The sequence below is a fragment of the Aphelocoma coerulescens genome, chromosome 4, assembly GCF_041296385.1.
Source record: "Aphelocoma coerulescens isolate FSJ_1873_10779 chromosome 4, UR_Acoe_1.0, whole genome shotgun sequence".
Taxonomy (NCBI): Eukaryota; Metazoa; Chordata; class Aves; order Passeriformes; family Corvidae; genus Aphelocoma; species Aphelocoma coerulescens.
Genome location: NC_091017.1, coordinates 49551121 through 49575217, shown reverse-complemented (window position 1 = coordinate 49575217; position 24097 = coordinate 49551121).

The following is a 24097-nucleotide window of genomic DNA, read 5'->3' as shown; positions in this document are numbered from 1 at the left end:
CTGCCTTAAGCCTTGTATGAAGCCTTGTATGAAGTGAAAAAAACCTAATATTCCTTTGACATTTGTCAGTGGCAGAAGACTTCAAGATTTTTATCCAGATCAAATCTTTCTTCTATAACTGGTAATTCTCTTGTATTTTGTGCATGCCTGATTCTCTTTCTTGTCACACATCTATAATTTTAAGTAGATGGTTTGTAATCCAGTAAAGTATAATCCCTCTTATCCCTTGTATGAGAATTAATCTCTGTTGTTTTATTTCTGTGTGAGCATCCTGAGTTCTTCATCCTATTGTTTAAGAGTGATTTGCTTTTTTCAGTGGCACTGCACAAATAGACAGGGACTTCTTCTTTGTACTAGATTCATGGAGTTTGACATCATAGCTAGTTGTTGCTTCCTTGTTCCTCTCTGACACTCAGGAGAATATCCCTTTCTCCCATAAAATCTAGTTTAAAGCTCTGCTAATAAGCCCAGCTATTAGGATATTATTATCCTGACAAATAAAGTAAAACATACATTCAGATATACAAAGCGTAATTTCTAGTATTTGAACCCACAGAGTAATAGTGCACATTAAGGTTTATGGTATACATACATTATGGTAAACTACTTCTGAAAAGATAAGTAAAAAAATAAAAATAAAAATAGAAGTAAAAAGTAATCAACAAGGACACATCCTTTCTAATTGCAAAAATGAAGCATAAAAACGGCAGTCTGACTGTAGGACTTTGTTGCTCTCTGTTGTCTGAATCCGTTCAAGAGATACATGGAAGTAAGGTCACTATGTCCAAGATTGCAGATGATAAAAGGATTAGAAGATGGAACAAATAAGGCTGAATGGCACAAACTAAGTCAGCTTTTGATTGTTCACATGAACAACATAGCAGATGGTAAAGGCATTTTGTTGTACAGAAAGATGCAAAATAATTAGGCTTGGAGCAAGAAAACAAGCTATACAATATGTGGCAAATAGCCCAATAATTTAGCACACTGATCAGGAAAACAATTTGAAGGTTATTATGGAAAATCATTTTAACCAGAAACACAAAGCATAGTTGCAGTAAAAAAGGCAAACAAAACATTACTGTGAGTGTGTAGATGGATAGACTACAATAAAAGGAAATATAATAATGTTGCTATTGTGCACCTTCCATTAGGCTATATAGGAACTACACACGCTGCTCTGGCTAGCCATCACAGGAAGAAAATAATGTTTTGAAGTGAACGAAAGAAAAAGTCTGCAAAATTATAGTAAATCTTGAAAAATACACATTTAGAAAATTGTGGCTTGAGCAGTAAGTTTATAAAGGAATTTATGTAAGACAATAAGATGCAAAAATGTTTTTCTCTAAACCTGAATTCCAGATTTCAATCTAGAATCTCTGAGGACAGGTCCTTTTCTGAATACAAGTCATTTTTTGACACCATGGTACTAGTCAAGGAATAACATCAATAAGTAAGAGTTGCATCTACTGTCCTTGAAAAGGATAATGTATTTCAGCATAGTTTCCTAAACTTGGGAGTTAAATTTCCTCATCCTAACATGAAGCACTGAAACATAGTAACAAACTAGAAATAGATGTACAAAAATGTTATTGACATTTTATCCACAATTAATGGCAATAATGCAAAGTAAATTGTGTTTAAGTAAATGCAAGACTGTAAATATTCCATACCTGCATTAAAATAACTGTCATATTGAAGGTATATTCAAGTTAAATCAGTAGAATCATCAAAATAGTACTTTAGGCATGACCTTAGTAGAGACATCGAATAGTTTTAGTCAGAGACTAAGTTCAACTGAAATTCAGTAAATAATTTTCAATAATTGAGAAAGTTCAAGTCTAAGGCAAAAATTCTTTGCAAACATGGATTGCCTGTTCAGCTATCATCACTTTTTCTTTACTGTAAGATTTTTTTGTAAGATTATTTTTTTGTTTCCTTGAAGGTAAGGCTTTAGCTTGCATTTAAAAGCTACATTTTTCTAATGCCAGCTTCATTCAAAGTACATAAAGTATTTAACATCAGGATTTTTTAAAAATTCTATTAAAAAATTACTCTTTAACAACTATGTTTATAAACTTATTATTCCTCTATGTTGTGAAAGCTTTTTTTAAACAATTTTTTTTTTTTTTGGAAGTATAATTACTTACAATAAATGGTTATTTATTAACAGCATCAAAATAATGCATGGGACAGTAAATTCAGAGATGACCAATTTCATTGTTTCCTAATCTTTATTAAGAGGTTACTGAAATTATTGTAGTCCCCATCATCTGAAACAATGCTGTTACCTTCACTAACTGTTTTAAGACTTTAGTTCTGCTGGAGGTGTGTATATATATGCTCAGTCAAATAAGGAACAGTGATATGGAAGCTCCTCTGTATCTGCCCTGTGGACAACTCCCATTCTTAAAGAGCACAATTGTGGACCATCTCAGTGAGACCTGTTTCAAAAGAATTCTGTCCTTTTTACTAATATACTCATGAACTTTTGAGAAACATGATTGTACAAGGTCCAAGACAGTTTTGCTCTGTAAAACTTCTACAGTTATCTGCATAAACTTGTTTAATCCTATTTCTATTTTTTTCCCACAAAACAATGAAGTTTTACACCTCAAACTCTCCTTGTTCATATTTTGGTGCTGCTAATAAATGCGTGACCTTTGTACATCCAAAGTCGCCAGAGTTATATTCATGTGTTCTAGAGGAACAGCTAAAAATTCATAAATGTAAATATGTGGTACAAATGAAAGAACAAGGGCTCATTCACATGGTGAATAACTAGTATCCAAAGGAAAAAAAAATATATTTAGACAAAATATCTCAAATTAAGCTATTAACTGCTTGTTAGATAAAGCAAAAGGACCATTGCATCCACCTCCTAAGTGAATGGCCCATGCAGGGAGCAAACCCACAACCTTGGCATTATTAACCCCCAGCTCTAACCAACTGAGCTAATCTCAGTGTCAATAAATATAATTGAATCATTAGATACAAAGGAATTAATATTTTTTCTTTAGTTCAACAAGGAGAAAGGGAAGAAAAAATATTATAATAAACTAGTCTCTAAGGCAAATTATTTTTCATGTTATTTGAAAAAAGTTTGTAATCCAGACTTATTATTGAATATTTTTCAAACTAAAAAATCATTCCAGTTTGTTAGGTTCCTTTAATGCTTAGCATTCTGTTTCTTTGTTTTCAAGTCTGCTAAGGTAAACAAATCAAAATTTCTGCCTACTGTTCCTCATCCAGGCTCCTGAGTTTAATAAATCATATGATTCTTGTAATAGGTCATCAGTGTAAAGTGGTTTTTAAATAGGACAAGATGATCCATGCCAAAATAAATTTGTTAATCCTAAAATTTTAGAATATATATATATAAAAATTCATGAAGTGCTGAACCATGGACATTCAGTAGCTAGACTTACTGTAAATTATTGTGATGCTTAGAACCAGTAGCAACTGTCTACATAATCAGTGCCAGAGGTTGTGCTTATGACAGATTGAGAGAGTGGAAAGGATTAGTTGAGGACAGACTACCTCATCATTAAATTTAGCAAAAATTATTCAACCTTAGAAGCATACAACAGGGTTTTTACTTTTTAACTGCTGTTTATGCAAATTCTCCTCTAAATCAGTATCAAACATGCCCTAAAGCTATTCATACATATATCTATTTCATTCTGTGCTTGACAATCCTGCTGCTGAAGCAATGTCAGCAAAATTGCTGATTATATTAGATCTGGTTGAGGCTCATTTGCAATTTCTGATTAAACTGCTTTTATTGTACTATATTGTAATGCTAATCAGAATTAGCTAGGTGCTGAAACATGACCAAAACTGATCACAGAATGAGTTTTAAGAAGATCAGACAGAAAACTATAAATGGGACTAACCTACAGTGTGTGTATTAAGATTAGCAATAGAGCAAAATAAACTACTATTCACAGAAATTTTAATTTTGAGATTTCATTTTATATGACTCAGAGGTAGGGGTTCAAAGGCATGACTTTGTGTTTTAATTAAAATTATACAGGGATCCAAGGTAAACATTTGTACTTTATGTTTAAACAAAAGGACTTTACTCTGTGCTCAAATATAAAGCAGGATCAGTATCCTGCATAATATTTTCCTTTTCTCCTGTACCAAAGTAATTGCATATGAAGGTTTGAACATTCACAAACTCACCATTCAGCTCAAACTCTGAGTAGCAGATAATGCTAAGCAAGCTAGATGAACGTGCTTCAGGCCACTTTTTGCTAGGCAAAAAGTAACAATGCTCTTAGTCATTTTGCAAATAAGGATATAAAATAACTCCCTATTGTTAGGAATAGCTTTGTTTAAGCAATCATTACCTTATTCTTTTTTCTCAGTACTGATGATAGAGACAGTTATGAAAAAATGGAAAAAAACCCTTCATCTTAGCATTCAAAGCTTTGGGCTTTGTATGGATGGGGTAAACACCTAAGCGAGTGAAATAAGGTTCCTTGTCACACGAGTGCCTGCTGCCTGCCGCAGCATAGTGAAACCCTGGGGCCAGTGCAGCCAAAGTGCCCTCGGCTAACTCTGACCGGAGCAGGGGGCAGCGCAGCCACGCCAGCCCCCGGGCCTTTGCCCGGGCAGGAAGGAGCCCGCACATCCCGGCTGCTGCCCGAGCACCTCGGGGCAGCGGCTCCTGCGGCTCAGGGAGCAATGTCAGCATCTCCCATAGGCAAGGAGAGAGAGGACCTGAGCTCCTTATCAGGCTTTCGTCTGCCTTGCAAGACTCTCAGGGCACACAGAGGCATATGACTGGTCCCAAGTTCATGGAAGTTCAGAGGGAAATCTGTTATCTCGTGGGTGAGACGCTGTCTCTTAGGAGCCTGAAGCAGAACCCATCTCTGTCGGCGACTGAACGACGGACCCAGACCGCCAGGGAATCTGAATCGTTTATTCAAAGGAGTGAGTTGGTTTTATACACTTTTCTAAGGCACAGCATTTCTTCGTTATGCCGTGACCTATCCCATGTTGCCACATCAGCAACACACTTCCTTCGATGGGATGATCACTCGCTGTTCACCCTTCCGTCAGCTCCCGGCAGACTCCTCTCCGCAGGGCTCTGCCGTGTGACACCTCTTCCCCCAGGGTCCGGTGGGGACAAGCCTCTGTGTGCTGCCATGTGCTCCTTTGTGCTGCCATGTGCCTCTGCAGGCAGGTTTTACAGCTCACAATCTAATTCTCTCTTATAACTCCCCATACATCTCCAGAGAAAACACCTTTGAGTTCAGAGGAAAACCCTGATCTTCATAAATCTGCAGTTCTTGTCTCAGGTTGCACTGTAATGCAAACCCCTAATTTCCAGAAGGGCTGAAAATTCTGTATTTTCTCTCTCTCTCTTTTTCTTATAGCTTTCTTTATTTTTACTTATAACCTTAGGCTCATGAAAGAAAAATATAAAAGCTGTCTGTGGCTTGGCAAAAATAAGGACACAATAAAAACTCTTTAACCTTTGCTGAAACCTTAATGTTAATTAGGCTGCTTAATTAGACTGTCTCTAATTAGTAGTATTCTCTTTGCAAACAAGAATGGCAGCATCAAATATGCCGAATTAGAATAGTTTGCTGATTACACACTGAAAATTATGAAACCTCATGATTCACTCAGTATGCTCTCTCAGCTCTGAAAATATATTTTTCAAAAATATATTTTTTAAAGCTAGTGCGATTTTGATTTCAGCTGCCACAATAATTTCATGGAGTTCCCTACTATTCTTTTCCATGTATAATTCCTGTAAAACACTGAATCAAGAGATTGCAATTCATCAAAACCCACTTGTTTTTCCTCAGTAGGTTTTGGATTCAGTCTCAAAGAAATCTCTTTTCTTATTTAATCAAAAATAATTTATAAAATGTTAGGTTAAACAAGGTGACCTCCAGACCACTCATCATTTAGAAGGACTGTTGCAAGTGAAGATGTTACTTTGATAGTGTCTGCCAACTGTTTCTAAAATCCTGATTAAAATAAACCTAAAGAATTTCTTTTCAGCATGAGGGCAAACTTTTGCAAACTTCCAGGAGTGAAGTAGCATGCTATTTATCAGTCAAATTGTAGGAGATGACATTCTTTTCCATTAGCTTCTGATTAACTTGAAATATTACGGTGAAAAATCCGTAGAGAACTTATGAAAAACACTTCATCTTCTCTTAGATAAAAGAGATTAATGAAATTTATTTAAACTACCTCATTTTGGCTTTCACTCAATTGCTATGGTAAGGTGATCACAAACTCCTAGTCCATGAGACACCAATACAAGGCCTACCTTGAGAAAATATTACCTTTTATTGCTATTCCAGGTAAGTGAGGTGCACTCTGCTTGCAGCACCACGGGGCTATTTAGAGCAGTATAGATACTGCCATCACTCCACATGGCCTTGTCTCTATTTCAGAAATCTGGTTCCCCATAACACTTTCAAATGTAAAAATTAAATAAGGAACAACATATGATACCAATTTTAGACATGCAGAGGCACATTTGCCAATAACCAGTGATGAGAAAAATGAAGAACCCAATAGTCAGCCAAGACTGAAATCCACACCATAAGCAGAAAACCTACGCTCCCTGGTAACAGAGACAACAAAATTATTTTTTTGAACTTCTTTCTCCATTCATAACATCTGTCTTAACATGATGAAAATGAGCTGTCCAATCTCAGAGGTTCAACAAAGTTCTAAGATCTCTTATATATGGCAAGTATTGCAAACTTTCTGATTCCTGCGAAAGTGAGGATTTACAGCACTGTGTGCATGATGCTCTGGAGGCCCCTTAACCCACTATAAATGGCCCTGGAGGAGAAGTAGTTGGACTTACAGATCAGAAGCTTCCTGTAGAAAGCTTACAAATAGATGGAATAAGGACATTTGGGAAAAAACCCTTTCATTTTCTAACAAAAATAACAACCACATCATTGGCTATGCCTCATGCTCGGTGGATTAAAAAAAAGGTGGCAAACGTGGAGTCCCCAAAGCTGTTTGTTTTAGTAATAATATACCCAGGCCTCACATAGATTAAGATTGATACTACAATTTAGTGGAAAGCAACTCTTTTTTCAGGATAGTTATAATAGTTCAACTCTTCATGGAAGCAGGCATTGCAAACTGTAGCCTCATTCACTTGAAATGGGATAAGGGTAGACAGAGATGTTCTTGGTGCTTCTGGATGGAGATGAGAGAAAGCCGAAAAACCCTGCACAGTAACAAAAGTGTTCCAGAAGAAAGTGGAAGTCAAAAAGAGGAAAAAAAAGGTATTATCCGAGTACCTATCGAGTATGTACTGGTTAGAGAATATTTGGAAATTAAATCAGTGGAAAAGGCTTCTTTTGTCAATTCTTCAGGGAAACAACTTCATATTTAAAAAAAAAGATTAGAAAATTGTCAGAGATAGAAATATTTATTTTTATTCCCAGTCCCAAAGAATCCAGCAGCCCAAATCTTAGTCAATCATCCAGGACTAAATTATAAGTTCCTGAACAAAACAGTAGCAATAATTTTATTCTTCCAGAATCTCTTCATCTGAAGGAATAAAAAAAAAATATGTCAGGAAAATCAACACAAGCCTGTGAATATTTTGTAATGCTCCTTTTTCACATTCCAACTATTTGTTTATACTTTTTCTAAAACTTCCTGGTGTTAGCTGAAATAAATTACTCACTGAATTATTTGCCTTCTCCCTTTTCACTTTTACTTGTTTTTATTGGTTTATTTAGATTGTAAGTATTGCTCCCTTAAGGCAGTCAGTACACATCCCAGGGTTTATTTGAAAATATTGCTTAGAGTAGAATAAAATTTACATTCAAAACATTGCAGCTATGAAAAGTAGTGTAGAGGGTTTTTTTAAAGCCCAGAAATTCTTTGCCACAGAAGACTGTGTTTTGCACAGAGATGAGTGTGTGAGATCTTCTATCACAAAAACGGCTTAACCTTACATGTTAACAACTTGTCTTGACCTCACTGAAATAGTACAAGCCAATTTATAGCTTTTTAGGAAATTATTCTTACCTTGCTTTACTTTCTTTTTACCTAGCCTTTTGGGGAGATATTCCTTGTGATAGTCCTCCACTAAGGGTTGGTGTGTTTCAACTATTTTTCCACCTCCCCTTTTCACATACTTTCCTTTTCCCTCTGCAGCTCCAAGAAAGTCTATAACGTCTGTCAGTTTTTTGGCATCATAAGTGTGTTACATTTTGTTCATCTGAATCAAGAACATCCTGTGACTAAACATATAATTTGAATTATGCAGCTTTTATTCTGCAAAAGATTGTTTCTGCATACCAAATTCCCTTTGTACAAAATGTCTTTCCATTGTCCTTTCTGATAAACTGTGATTTATACAATCTAAAAAGGACGCAGTTAATCTGATGGAGAAACAACGTCACATGGAATAGAAGCCCAGGCATTGAGCAGAATTAAAGTCAACTGTTTACATACTTCACTGTAGAAAAAATAGCTGTGTGAAGCTTCAGATTGTAGAGAAGTGTCAGGCTGTGCAGATAGCAAAAGAAGTATCCTTTAATGCATTATAACTGGCTTTGTCTTTCTCAGGGTGCACAGTAACCCTGCAGTTCCTCCTATATTTTAAGGACATTTCAGAAAGCATTCGTGAATCGTTTGCTACAGCAAAGCAGTAAAACTGGAGAAAGGCTGATTTTTCAGGAGAGACTGAAACTGATGACTAATTTGAAACTCAGCACATAAGAACATAACAACAAGCGTTGTTAAATTGTTGGGCTAGAATTCAAACAAATGTTTATAATAGAAAAAAAGGGTTCATAAAATAATTTTGGTTTCTGTCCTAAATGCATATGTCTGGTGTGCAGAAGTCATCTTGCTCATATATTATCAAACCAGCAGTTCCTGATGGCAGAACAGACTGTGAAAGTATCCATGGCAATGGGGTGATCCCCATGACAGATGTTTTTCCATGGTTTAGGTAGTTTTTTCCTTATATTCCTTCCCTTCATCTCAGATTCTTATTGAGCATGCTCCCATACTCTGCCATTAGCATTTCCCATAAACTGGAAACAAGGCAGCACTTTCTTAGCACAAGAGAATGGCAGACAACAGGCTACACGGTCTCTCAATGCATTCAGTAGAGCTTCAGCTTCCATCAGTTTCCCTGCTTAGAGCAATAAGGAAATAGAGGCCACAAACACATTAGCACACATCAACTGCCAAATCTCAAACTGGTAGAATACTATCTTTAGACAAAGATTATGGCCAGTGCCACACCCCTGCCTTCTGTTCTTTGAGACGTGACTAAATTAGATTAGATATTGAATTAATCGTCAATAATTTTCAGAACTGGATAAATTAAAAAAACACCAGAACAATTAAAAGGCACCCTTCTCCTTCCCCTTACAAACTCAGCTTTCTGGAAAAGCTGAACTAGATCTTTATACCTGTAATAAGAATTTTGTGCCCTTTCAGAGGCACAGTTTGTTTTACAGATCTAAATGAATATTAGTATCTGAACATGACAGTGTTTAAAACAATATTATGCTTCTGGTCTGAACATAAATATGAAATGAAAAATTAATCGAATTTACTGTAAATATACATGTGATATTCAAATACAATTGCTTATTTCTTTAAGGCTATCTCTGATGGAATAAAGTCCCAACTTTATAAGCCAACACATTTTCATTGCCACATTCTCAAACCTCATGTACTGAAATGGAGAGGCACAGAGCCAGGATTTGCATGAGTTTCCACAGTATTTCAAGGACATTCTTAATGTTCTAGAAGCTGCACAGGACCATTAAGACCCTTTCTATGATCTCCCGCATTTAAATGAGGGCATCATTTGTCTGGAAACACTTACAAAGATATTAATATAAAAGAGCTATTATGGCAGATCAAACGAATCTTACAGTACTCTGAACATTATAGGAAAAACATTAGTGGGCTATTTTCTGGTCAGAAAGTAGCAAATGGAGCTGCTCTGGATTTAGATTATAGAGCCAAGAGCAGAAATTAGCAGCACAATGGTCAAGTGATTAATATATTCAGTTCTAACTTGTTGAACAAAAGCTCTAGAAACGTGCAATAATAATAATAATTACAGAATACACAAGCCATTTCCAAAATAAACCTGGTACAATGCAATCTGATGTAATAGTGACATGATAATCAAGAGAATAGTGCAAACTATTACAATGCCTGCTTTATAAGCCCTTCAATAGTTCTTTAACAGTATAGCATATTATAATGAAAATAGAAAAATTTATTATACTAACTGGGCCTTACTAAATCATTTTGTTAAAAGCAGGGGGAATAAAATAACAGTAGAATAAAGATAAGCTTTCCAAAGATCAGAACCAAATTTTCAGCATTTCAAAATTCCTAGGCAATTTACCTAATATTTAGTGTGTATAATTATTCCTCTAAATTGCATAAAGCACAAAAATGTAAAGATTACATAAAGTAACTCTTGGACAGATTAATTTAACTGTATTTTTCTTAAATAATGGTCTGTGCAATACAGCTCAAAACATAGACAAAACTATCCTGCTCTGTAACCTACAACATTTTCAAGAATATTAAAGCAAGTGGCTTTTGTTTCCTGTCTGGCTTTCAAAAATGGTTTGGTTTAGAGGCTCTTTCCAGAAACAGAAAATTTAAACAGAAATAACATTTCTGACTCTCTTTTCCATCTCAGTAATGAAGGGGCTTATTCCCACCCACAATCATATAGACCTGGAAAGCGATTTAACTGTTCTCCTCTTTAATTTTTCAATGTCCAAGGTTACGTTTTTCAAAGGCAACAGGAGTTATAGCTAATTCACAAAAACTACAGCAATTTCAGTAGCTATTTCATTTCATAAACCAAGTAGAAGGGAGGGTTGGGTTTCTTTTTACTGCTGTCAGATATGTGGGATATATGAAACTGGAAATCACCTAGAATTTGCCTGAAAATGAACTATTCACATAGCAATAGTCACAGCTGCCAGTCCTTGATTCACTTGCAATCAGAATTTTAAAATCTGTCATCTTTTCTGTCAGCCACACTTTCCATATCTCATAAAGGGACTTTGTTTCCGTAATTACGTTAAGACCATTTCATACCCTAAAATATTAAAAGAATACCAATATGCTGCATTTCTGTCCATGATGGTTTTTTTGCTTTCCAGCTGGTCTGTCTTCAGCTGGATTCTGCTGTGCACATTAACTCATCTTTTCTCCCCAGCAAGTGATTTGTTTTTGAGAGCAGCCACTGACTGCTTTTAGAGGCTCACTGCATGACTTTAGTAATCATTTTTAACTTGATCCCAACTTTCACTGACGCAGAAGTCAAAACACCCATTGATTTTAAGAGCTGAGTATCAGATCCTCTGCCTCTAAGAGACTTACTGTGAAACAAGGGGAGCATCGTATGTGAGAGTGCCAAATAATGAAACAGAAGGATGACTTTTTGTGGCACCTTGAACAATATCCCTTATTCCCTTCTCATGTCTCCCTTTTCCCACTGGTGTACAATAGGGCAGACTGATGTTTCAGTTTTGCCTTCCTTAAAAATGTCCAGTTTGACTCGAGGTGTATCAGTGAATCATTGCCTTTGTTCTTGGATCTTGAACATAGGTGAAGCTGGCAAAGAAAATTGACTTCATTTGTCCCAGCTTGGCAAAATCTGTTAGAAGACAGCATGATTTACTTTAGTAAATAATTTTAACAGTATCATCGTAAATCATTAAAAGCTTTCCATTCCCTTGCTTTGAAATTGCAGTTTTAAATAATTCTGTCATGAGTGCCTTCACCCTATTTGGCAAAATTTCTTAAATAAGTCTCAGAAAACTCATTTCCCAAACAAGTAAAATACGTCCTTTTCTCAGATTCTAAGTTTAATTTTACTACAAAATTATCTGTATGTAACTTACTTTACACTGCATTTTCCAAGTGACTCAAAGCCACTGGATGAGAAGATATCATGTCAGATGACTGTTTTTAATTTGGGTTTTGTGCAAGAATATACAAAATGTTATGCAACTCATTTATTGAATATCATAAAAGCACTAGCCAACGCAGTTGATACAATTTATTTATGTCTTTAGTTACAATTTCCATGTAGCAATGTCACTTTAATACAACATTCTGAATTGGTATGTGACTGGAAATTGGTTTGGGTTTTTTATCTATAGCTCACCAACTTTAATTCTCTATGATCGAGCTGATTATTTGCAGACATTGCTGTGGCAAATAATTTGATCTTCTTTTTTTGCCATCACCTTTCAAGAAGAGCAGATCTCTTTATGAAATGATGAAGAATACAAGGATAGTTTGTACAATTACACTTTAAAAATGTAATATGTTTTCATGTTATTTTGGATCCAGTAAATGACCAGTTTTGCAGAATTTGTCAAAATCCATTTTAACTTCTAAACAGTACTTAGATTACTTCAAGATTTATTTCTTAAGCACATATCCTCATGAAAATCATTCAAATGCTAAAGGATAGCATATTAACTTTGATTAGTTATTCAGATCAGTTCATACAGTTTTAAAATTGAGCTTAGCATAACAACTAAAATTACCACCAAATTAATAAGATCTTCCTAGTTCTACTGTTCATCTCATTCTGGGTAAGACATTTTATAAATTCTCAACCATGTTTGGAACTCATTATCTGGTGACAAATCTCAGTAGCAATAGAAAGTGAAACCTACTTAGTTAGATACTATGAACTGAACCAAAATCCACATAATCTATGAGCCTTAAAGGAGCTGAAGTGTTGCCAACTTTCAGTCATGCATTGCTTTGTTATTCAAATGCCCCAAGCGAGCCTATTCACTTGTGATTTCTAATAAGGTTTCACATCAGGGTGATTTTCCATGACATCATTTCTCTAATAATACATGTTCATAGCTGCAGGTTAGTATTAAAGAAAGAAATTGACCTGAGCAGATCTGAGTTAAGTACTCTGCCCAGAAGCCTCATAGAAATCACGAATGAAGGATAGTTGCATGTTCTGACCAAAGTAATTTCTTTCTAATGGATTTTATACTGAATTATTTTCTTACTGGTTGTAAAGTTTTATATAGCCAGTGTATAGCCTACATCCTAAAGCTGAAAGATTATGAATAAAGCTAGCTAATAAAACTATAGTTCACACAATAGCACTTAGGCTGATATCAAGAAATTATTTGCCAAAATAGAAGAAAAATTAGATTAGCAGAAATAAAGATTATATTAATCTATATCTAGATTTTAGTGTTACATTGCAACACTTGAATATAGGAAAATTTTTGCCTGACTGGATTTCCCACCACTTCTCTGTAGCTCACTGCATTTATTCTCTTATTAAAATGGAATTAATACATGCATATATAACTCTTCCCATTATTATTTTAAAACATACTCTAATATTTTTAAACTTCCAGAATCTGGGAAGGGGAGTCATTATTTAAAACTCTGGTAGAGCACTGTAAATGCAGGGGGAACAATGCATCACTAAAATTCCTTATTGGAAAATTCTAAGCACATAGGAAGAAAAATATGTCATTGCATGATTAATTTTATATTGCACACAGCTCAAGCTTAGATACTGAGCTTGATAATTCCTAACATCTGAACACTCTTTATTTATTTTACCTGTAATTTTAAATTAGTCAGTTGCTAAACATTTTTCTGCTTTAGTCCTTTTCTTTTGAGTCATGCAACATGCCCTTTTTTTTCTTTTCTTTTTGAAATAACTTACAGGGAGTATTCCTACTTCTACAAGTGAAATGCATATGGGATTTGCAGCAGCTTTTTCCCGTTCTGTTTCCCAAAGGTGAAAAGAAAACCGAAGATTAAGTCTGTGTGTGTGATGGACTGTTAGGTTTTTCTAACAGCACTGGACCCTCTGCTTTTGTCAAACAGGGCACAGCCAGGGAGCAGAGAGGAAAGCAGCCTTTGCATATTTTCCTCAGAGAGCACATGTTGAAGAGGAAAACAAAGGTACAGATGAGAAAAGAAGGGTCCATCCTACTAAGTAATGAGCAATGAAAGATAAAGCGAGTACAGTAAGTTGCACAACTCAATCACACCATTTTTTGGTTTTGGCCAAATTTTAAGAGTGTCAAAGCAAGGAACAACCTTGTGTTCATTCATTTGCAGTGAACATGATTATCTTTAAAATGTCCAGTGAGGAAGTGGTCTCACCTCCTGAACTGCCTGGTTCCAGTGTTCCTCTTATCCCACCATTACAATGATTGCTTTTGTGCTACCTACATCATCATTAATATGTTTAGCTTTCTCTATTTGTAAACAAATGTAAGAAATAAGGATTAACAAATAAAGACAGCATAACTGCATTCTCAATGACTCGGGTTTGCAAACTGCATTCACAATGACTCAGGTTTGCAAACTATGTCTTAACTGTGTAGGCTCAGTATTTCTCTCTGGTCATTTAATCTATATGCACTAAGAAAACTCTGAACTTGATCTTCATTCTTTCATCACATTTTCATACTCCCACATTTCCCATGAATACTGCTAGGATCAGAGTTGTGGAGCACCACCACCTCTGAATTAACAGCTGTAGACATAGGTCCTGGTCTTTTATCAAAGGCAGCATCCATGTGTTACAGCATTCCATAGTGCTCAAAACCAGATCCTGCTTATCTCATAGCAGATTTTACATTATGCTTACCACTAGTGAAACACCAATAAGATAACCACGTCACAGGCTGTTATATAGAAAGGTTGTATGATTTAACAATTACAAAAAAACCCCACATTTATTCAAGATACATATTATTTCTGTATGATATTTCGTTGAATCACATCCTCTTTTACATTTTATTTGTACAAAAGACTTTTGTGCCCATATGTACTTATTTATATGATGTAGTATCATTATTACTTAAGCTATATGACACCTGCTGGTAAATTTTCTCCTTCCAGTCCAAGGCAATGAAAGTTTAAAAACAAACAGTAAGATTTAATCTATCCCAATAATTAATCATAAACCAAACCAGCTGTTTTTCAGTGTATAGAATCATGGAACAAAAAGCAGCTATCATATTCACATGGGAAATATAATTTCATGCTGAAAATAGGAATTCTGATACTAATGAGAGAAGTTGGAATTTTAAAAACATCAATTTATTATCAGATGAAGCTGAGAGAAAAACAAAATATACTTTAGGATTTTCATACTTCATTTATCAGTGTTTATTATTTGTCATTTACTTGGCAAAATAGCAGTTCACAGTGGAAGCAGGAGCTGTTACAAGCTTAGACTGATAGTCAGCATCTGCAGATGCTGTTTCAGAGTTATTTATTTTTCATTTATCATTCTGTTTTCCAGCCACTAGCACACACCAATTACTATTTTCCTATTGATTTTAAATCCTTAGGAAACCTATATTCATAAAATCATAGAATGGCCTGGGTTGGACAGGAGAACATCTAGTTCATCTAGTTCCAAAACCCTGCCATGGGCAGGGACACCTTCCATTTGACCAGATAAATCAAAGCCCCCTCCAACCTGGCCTTGAACACTTCAATGGATGGGGCATCCACAACTTCTCTGGGCAGCCTGTGCCAGGGTCTGAAATTCTTGCCAGTAAATAATTTCTTCGTAATTCTAAATTGCCTAGCCCTGCAAATTTCAGGGGTTTTCAAATAAAAATAAAATATGTCAGCTTTCTAGTTTAGCATAGAATCATAGAATGGTTAGGGCTGGAAGGACCTCAAACATAATCTATTTCCACCCCCCCACCACTGGGAGGGATGCCACCAACTTGATCGGGTTATTCAGAGCCCCATTCAGCCTGGCCTTGAGCATCTCCAAGGATGGGGAGTCCACAAGCTCTCTTCCATGGACATGTCCCTGCTTTTTCCCTCTGAGAAACTGGGTTCCAAGTTCATAACAATGTATGACAATCTCGTTAAATTTATTTTAATTTCAAGTAACTTGCATCAGCTGTTTTAAGTTACAGCTTCCCCTCACTCCTCCTTTGTCATCTCACAGAAAGCTTAAATGAATAAAAAACAATAAAAATTCTTGGCTTGTCTTGAAAGTATTGCACATACCTCCAGGGAGTATTTTCCAACAGATGACCAAAGAGACAAATAAATAACATGGGAAATGATAACAGTTGAAATAGCAATACTCAGAAGAAGGCTGCAGGGGCAGGAAAAAGGTCTATGCTTGGTGCAGAGAAGGCTTTAAGAGGCAGCCTTTTTATTTCAAGAGCTGGGACAGAGTGAGGGTTCAACTTCCAGTGTACTTTGAGTTCTCCACACAAGTGGTTCTTCAAAGCATCTGCTCCAGGAAGCAAGCATCATCGGACCTCCATCCACTCTCTACTGCTATCCCACACGCTCTTCCACCTGCCCTAAAGTGGAGTAGAAAGGACACCCACAATCAATGCCAGCAGCTTTTGTTTGGGGATTTTTATTTGGGTTTGGGGTGGGGTTTTTTGCCATTGAGAACTTCCCTTCGGCAAGGAAAAATTCTGCTCATTTCCTTGTGGTGGTTTTATAGCTGTGGTTTTCTTTCAAATAGATCAAGTGTCTAATTCTGTAGCAAGAAATTTCAGTTATTATAATAGAGTTGATATAATCTCTTCTCTGCAGACTAGGCAATTCATAGGGACAGTGTCAAACTCACATTTATTAAATAACCTCTGCCCAAAACAGTAGTTTGATGGACTAAAGTACAAGGGAGGGGAATGCACCCTAGGAGGCACTAAGTGTACCCAGACTCCCACTAAATTAATGACAAGATAAATAGCTTAACAGATCTAAAGAAGCACAAGAGTGAGAGGGTCATTTAGAAACTTTGGCAGGAAAATGATAGTTTAAAACAATTCTTGGAAAAATCTTTTTCCACCTCATTTCATATCTACTCATAAAAGTGCTAATAAACGTCATTACTAACTCCTACTTTGATAGAAGTACTGCTAGAGGCAGGATGGCAAAAGATAACTTTTTCCCTGTAAAGCTGTATTTTTTAAAAATTAAATATGTTGAAAAACTTTGCTAGTTTTGGGAGAAACAAGTATCAGTGAACTACTGTGTTCCAATACAAGACCCTTTCCTGAAGGAAAAGTCACTATATCAAGTTTTCTCCTAAACTGGTGAGACATTGAGTGTCACTAATGAACAAGTGAAAATAAACTTAGACTAAAACTCAGCTCGGTCACTCTTATCCTCTGTTGTCAAATGAAATTCACAGTCCACCAGACCGCAGTTACAAGATAAAGACAATTTCATTTAAAAAGAAACACAGCTCACTGGGGCTTTTCCATCACCATGGAATACAAGTTACTTCTATTAAAACTTAAGCAATAGTTTAGACAGAAGAAACAGTTGTCATTAAACAAAATTTAAAATGACCATAACAGGTTAAATATCTTCAATCAGTTGCTGCTGGTTTTGTCAGCTGATTTCTCTCCCTGCTGTGTTTCAGAGCATCTTGTAGAGTGAATTGCATGAAGGGCTCTGCAAACCCAGAACTATGTAGAAACAGCACGTTACCCAGCAGCCAGGTTTAACAGGTTAATCGTTTCAAATATTTTTGAGATTTCATTTGGAATTGGAACAAGCCCTGATCTAACTTCTGCAAAAGCTGATTAATTTAGAACACTTGAGAAGACTGTAAGCCACGTCTAAAAAGCAATTGGAAATTGGGTGGGTCAGGGAGTTTCAAAACCTAATTCATTCTCCTTTCTTTGTCCACCACCTCAACTGCCAGTTTCATTACTGTCCCTGTAGGAAGACTCACCATCTTTTTGCTGTTACAAATGATTGTTAGGATAATTAAAATTACTATATTTCATTAGACATGCTCATGGTCAGAAGCCTCTTTCATAGATTTGTCCATTAAATAGTAAGGTTTGTGAAAAGTTTTCCTTTTATAAAAATCAAGTAAAAAATTCCAGCTGGAAAGTTTTAAAATTCCATGATGCTTTACAACCTTCAGATTTTGCAGATGATTGAAGCAACCAAGAGAATGGTGTTGCTAATGCTAAGTGCTGACTATGAGACACATCATGGATTCTTTCATATTCGCTTGCAAATAGTTCCATGCAACTTTAACTGTTGCTATGCCTATGGCAATGCTGACAGATTAAGCAGAAGAAAATAGAGATGATCAGCCATATCCTATGAGTCCTTTTGCAAACGTAACTTTTACATCTGTGTCAGAACCCATCATAAAACCTAGAAGAGAGAATACTGGCAGAAGAGTTGAATTTAAAAATTTTCAGCAATTTGCTGTTAAAAAAAAATTTACATGTACAAATATCTAAGTCAGTTCAGCTGTGAAATAAAAGGGTTTATCAATGGATTCACAAATCAATATGTAGTGTGTCTTCTACACCAGCTTGATGGGTGTCTAACAGCAGTTGTTAAAAGCTAATTGTTGTTGAAGTTTGCTGAAATTTGAAATGCCATCAATAAGGTAATTCTGCATTCAGCTTTGGATAATAGGTAACCCTGGCCATGTTTTATATTGCAATGGATATTGAAAAGGACATCACCAGACAATAGACGAAGTACAGAGTAAATTTGAAAGAGAAATGCAAGGAATGACACTGGAAGTAAACTGTTCAGAAAATGAAAGTGCCTGCCTTCCAGCTCCAGCGAGACAGACTAAAAAAGAATGAGGATACATTGTTACTGTCTGCACTCTGTTTGCACTTCCTAATCAAGAAGGATAACCCCGTTTGTTATGGTGCTCAGTTCCATCAGTCAGATGCTGGGAAGGACTTAAGCCATCATGCTGTGTCCCTCTCTATCCTACATATAGGATGAGCATTCATCAATATTTGCATAAAATTCCTCAACTATGAGAACGTAGTACTTGCCTTATAAAAGAGTCCTTATTAATCTCTTTCCCTTACCTATTCTTTATAAAAAAAAAAAAAAAAAAAAAAAAAAAAAAAAAAAAAAAAATTAAGAAGTTACAAACTTGGCAGATATGGCTTTGTTTGCTAAATACACTGAAAATGGCATTTAAGCTTAGTCATGCCTATATTACACAGACTTATCTTTGAGGAACATTAATGTGAGTGTGAGAATTTACACACATAACAGTGAATGCTTTTCCTCTACATGTCTTTTTGCAGAGAGAATTTCTATAACCATGTGATTTAGTAAACTAGAATTTCCTTTTAAAATTTACATTATCTACAATTGAGTAATACTGAGCAAACAGACAAACAGAAGTTGTGTTATTTTAATGGTTATTTTACCAAGGAGTATATCATCACTATTTATTATATGATATATATTATCATACAATATAATATATATATTATTATGCATTTAATTAGCATAGATGATAATCACTCAGTATAAATTGTACACGATTTAGGGATTTCTAATGTCTTTTTAAATGTCAAAGATCTCAAAATTACGCCCTTTATCTAAGGGAATAAAACTTATTGGCATAAGTGATACTTAGAAGTGGTTTTTTGTTTGTTTTATGAATTAGTTTATGTTGAAAACAAATCTTATCAGTCTGATTGTAACAGAAGCAGTGGGAAGGCAAGACATGCTTCCTCATCAGCCTTTAGCCAAAAGAAAAAGGCTTTTCTAAGCAGTTTTAAAATATGACAAATATCATATAGCGGCCCATTGACAATGATTTCCAGAATAATTCTTGCAGTTGGGAGTTTCAAGTACTTCTTAAAAATAGAAAGAAAATGTAAAGACAGCAACTACCTGCAAATGAAAAGAAAAAAGATAAAAAATGTTGGGACTCAAAGTCCCTTGCAACTTATTCCATTCCATTATGTTACTTTTCTTTCTGATATAAATTAAAATGCATTATTTTTTCACTCCAATTATGCAGAAGTTCTTCATGGAAGATTTTTATGCATGTATCTCCTGCTGAGTAAGGCTTCAGCATATGAGGTGGAGCATGCAGATAATTGTGGTTTATATAACAAAATCTTCCCTTATAAAAGTTACTGTATTATACAATCATGTGCAAAGCCTGCAATTAATTGTCAATATAAATTCTTTGCCCAGAACTAACATGTTCTATACTTCTCCAAAGCAATGAGAACTTCAGTGAATAAGCAGAGACCCAGGACTACATACAAAGATCTGGTAAGTAGTGGTTTCACTGCAATAGGATTTCAAGGGTGAAGAGGTTCACAGCAATGCTCAGAAACATCAAAGTCTAACAAAAAGAAGACTAACACAAGACACAGGTGTTGCTGCTGGACAGCATTCCCTACTGAGAATGCCCTTCTGGAAACAGAAAACATTTTGCATAGGTGGAAGCCTGCTTTCTCAGGCAAATAGGTTTCTGGGTTTCTGAGCCCTACAAGGTACCAGACAGGAAGATACAGGCATTAGAAGGAACCAGCTTGGAAATGCTGGGGAGAGTAATGTAATTGTTTACTCCAAGTATATTAATGAAATAGGCAAGAGGAAATATTTCAGACACAAAATATAGAGTTCTAGAAAACACAACCAGGGTCTTTGCTAGCATCTCTGAAGTGTTGTTAGTACCCACATGTCCAGGAACAGTGATGTACACACAGTTTCAGAACTTGCTGTAAAAGGAGGATTATTCAATTTTTCAGGAACTGAGGGCACTCTGTCCATAAGGAAAGGACCTGAATTCAGCTCTAAGGAACCAAGATGCTCATGATTAAAGTGAACAGGGCTGACAGTGAACTTTACACTGAGTAGTGAGAGAAAGCTGACACGAACAAATATACAGGGTTTAAGATTACATTTGTAAAGATGAAGACAAAAAAAAAATCTGTATTCTGAAAAAAAAGGTCGGACAGGGGATGGAAATAATTAAATAATCAAATATAGAAATAGGAAGCAAACTGACATGTTAAAAGAGTGACATGAAATGTAACCAATCAATAGCATGTCTTCCACTTTGTAAATGCTGGAAGCCTAAGAAAGAAGATGGAGAAATTGGAATGTGCAACCCAAAATAAAATACCAGATTAATATACCATACATGTTGGAAATGTACAGAAGTCAGATGATCAATGTAACTGTATGAGAGCAGAGGATAAAATATTCAGGAACCACAGAGAAATTTCTGTTATGGGAAGAGTAATTCTCTATCTTAAATAAATTAACTAATCAAATTAACCAACCTGTAAATTAACACAAAATCTGCATGGTATAAAATTCTAAGCCTAAATTTGAAAATTATGATTTGGGGTTTATGTCATCAATGAGCCACACACACACACATACACCCCATATGCAATATGCTTAGAGAAATCAGTGAGGCACCAAAGGAGGCAAATAATTTCTGCCATGTAATTTCCACTGTTCTGAAAATCTGGACAAATATCATGTCAGAATACCATCATATAGAGACAAAATTTGTAAATGTTATTGAGGATTGTATTAAGAAAGAGCTTGATAATGAATCTTGACTTGGATCTATATGATGTATGAGATTTAGTTTAAGCAAATCTCATAGAACTTTCAAATCTCTTTCAAAAGTGCCAGTTTTTTAACAGTGATCACAAAATTGTATATACAGCAGATTCTGGGAACAAAGAAAGACCAAATACATTACATTTCAAAGAGGTAAATAATAGAAAATAAGGAAGTTTATTAAAATTAAGTTAAGAAGGAAGTAGAATAAAATCCCTAGAAGCAGTGTGGAGATTACCATGGACACCACAGAAGTGCACTCCCCTTAGTAGAAAAATATGACAGGCTTTATCATTGCTAATCACCTATATGATGAAGAAATTGCAATGAAGTTTTCTTTCAGTGTTTCTGCTTTTGATCAAAAGAGATGAAGCAGAACAGCTATTTGTTTTTCTGCCTTTGAGTTCAAAGTTAAAACTGCACAGTTTTCAGAAGCTGTGTGTGATACCCTGACTATTCTCCATGTGATCTGATTACTTACCATTAAATATGACTGTAATACCTCACTGGCTTGCAGATAACTGTTCCACAATGCAGCCTTTATTGTAATAGTACTTGAGCTTGGTATTTTTATATGTCTGTTAACTATCTTTCATTTTCCAGCAACTGGAACTCAGAAACACTACTAAGTTTTATAGCTGAATAAACACATCTATTATTTCAGGGATGAAAATAAAGAGAACACCAGAATTTCAGAGAGGAAATATCAGGAAGATATTGACATTAATTAATAAGAATTGCTAAAGATAATTAAATTTCTTATAAGGATTTTGCAGCAAATAGGAGATTTAACAAAGAATACACATTCAGTTTCAGGATGTATCTAGCTATTAAAAAGCAATAAAGTGTTTAAGATCAATCAGATGTTGTAAACATTGAAGTCCTACTGGATTACAGCATTTTTTCTGTTACACGAAAGTTAGTAAATGACAGATTGAGTACACATATTTTTAAAGAGACTAGGATGAAGCCAAGCAGAAACGTTCTAAAATATCATTAGGAATGTAAAACTGTCGGTGGTAACAGTATTGTTCTGAGAGTGAATGGAAATAATACAATATTATTTAAATACTTGAAGTGGAAAACACCAACGAAGAAAGCAGCTGAACCATTAGCAACTGATGATACAAATTTATACAAGGCTTAGAAGACAAATCAAATTAATTCTTATACTCCATATTCACTAGGAACTTAAAAGAGAAATAGAAGAAATATAATATGATCTTCAGTGAGCAAAAAACAAAGAAAGCTGATAGCTACCACAGTAGGAGCCTATTTCCTCTTTTCTCCTCACTATTAAAAACTAGATAATGTCTCAAAGTAGATGGGTTGCACAAGATTTTTAAATACAACTTAATTCAGCATCTTCAGGTGTTAGAGACCAAGTTTATTGGGACACAAGTACTAGTCTCAGCTACTGAGTGGGTGGATGAGCAATGAAGGCATGCAGATGAACATTGTCATTCAACTAAAATAATGTTTCAAATCTGAAAGAATTTAAAGCCAATTTAAAAAGCCACTATTGCCTCAGACCTTTTATATTTCTTTTCCTTTTAGTGTAAGCAGAACACTAAAACAGGTGTCTATTCCCTGGTTCATTTAATGATTTGGCAGCAACTTACAGTGAGGTTTTTGGAATTGGCTACACGTGCTAAGCATATTTAATAATATTGTAAACCACTTGGCAAAGGAATTTCTACACTGTTTCAAATGCCATTATATTAAACTAAGAGCTACTTTAGAAATAGTCTGAATTCAAGCTAATTATTTTAGATATAAATCTAGTAAAAAAAATTGCCTTGGAAGCAAGACTAAATAAGAATAAATGTGTTGTTTCATAAATAACAGGCAACAGCATATCTCAAATCTAAAACAAAAAAGCTATGTCATCACCTTAGAAAAAAATTACCAAGAGAATCTTGGTAAACCAAGAATATGGTCTTTTACAGACAGCAAACAGGAAACATCTCTGTAAAGTGCAACTGATGCAACATGGGTCACTTTCCCACGGGGTGCAGTCCTTCAAGGACAGGCTGCTCCAGCATGGGCCCCTCTCACCTTGGGTCTTCCACAGTGTCAAAGCCTCCTCACAGGCATCCACCTGCTCTGGTGTGGGTTTCCTTCAGGGGCTGCAGGTGGATCTCTGCATCCCCGTGGATCTCCATGGGCTGCAGGTGCACAGTCTGACTTTCCATGGTGCTCACCACGGGCTGCAGAGGAATCTCAGCTCTGGAACCAGAAGCACCTCCTCTGCCTCCTTCTCCACTAACCTTGGTGTCTGCAAAGTAGTTCCTCTCACTTATTCTCACCCTACTCTTCTCTGTCCGCAATTACATCTGTGTAATAATGGGGTTTTTCTCCTTCTTAAATATGTTATCACAGAGGCTTTACCACTGTTTCTAATTGGCCCAGCCTTGATCAGCACATTCATCTTTGGAGCTGCTAGGAATTGGCCCTGCCAGATATGGAGGAAGCTTCCAGCAGGTTCTCACAGAAGCCACCCCTGTATCCCCCCGCACTACCAAAGCTTGGCCATGCAAACTCAGTACAACTTGTAATCCCATTTTCCTCTGCTACTCAAAAACTGATTTAATATTTTAAGAAAAATATCTTGTCCGTTGCCTTTTAAAACTTTTCTTCTAATTTAAGCTATGGATTATAAAACAATATTGGTCAAACTGCTAATCAAGGAAAGAAAGATAATGCA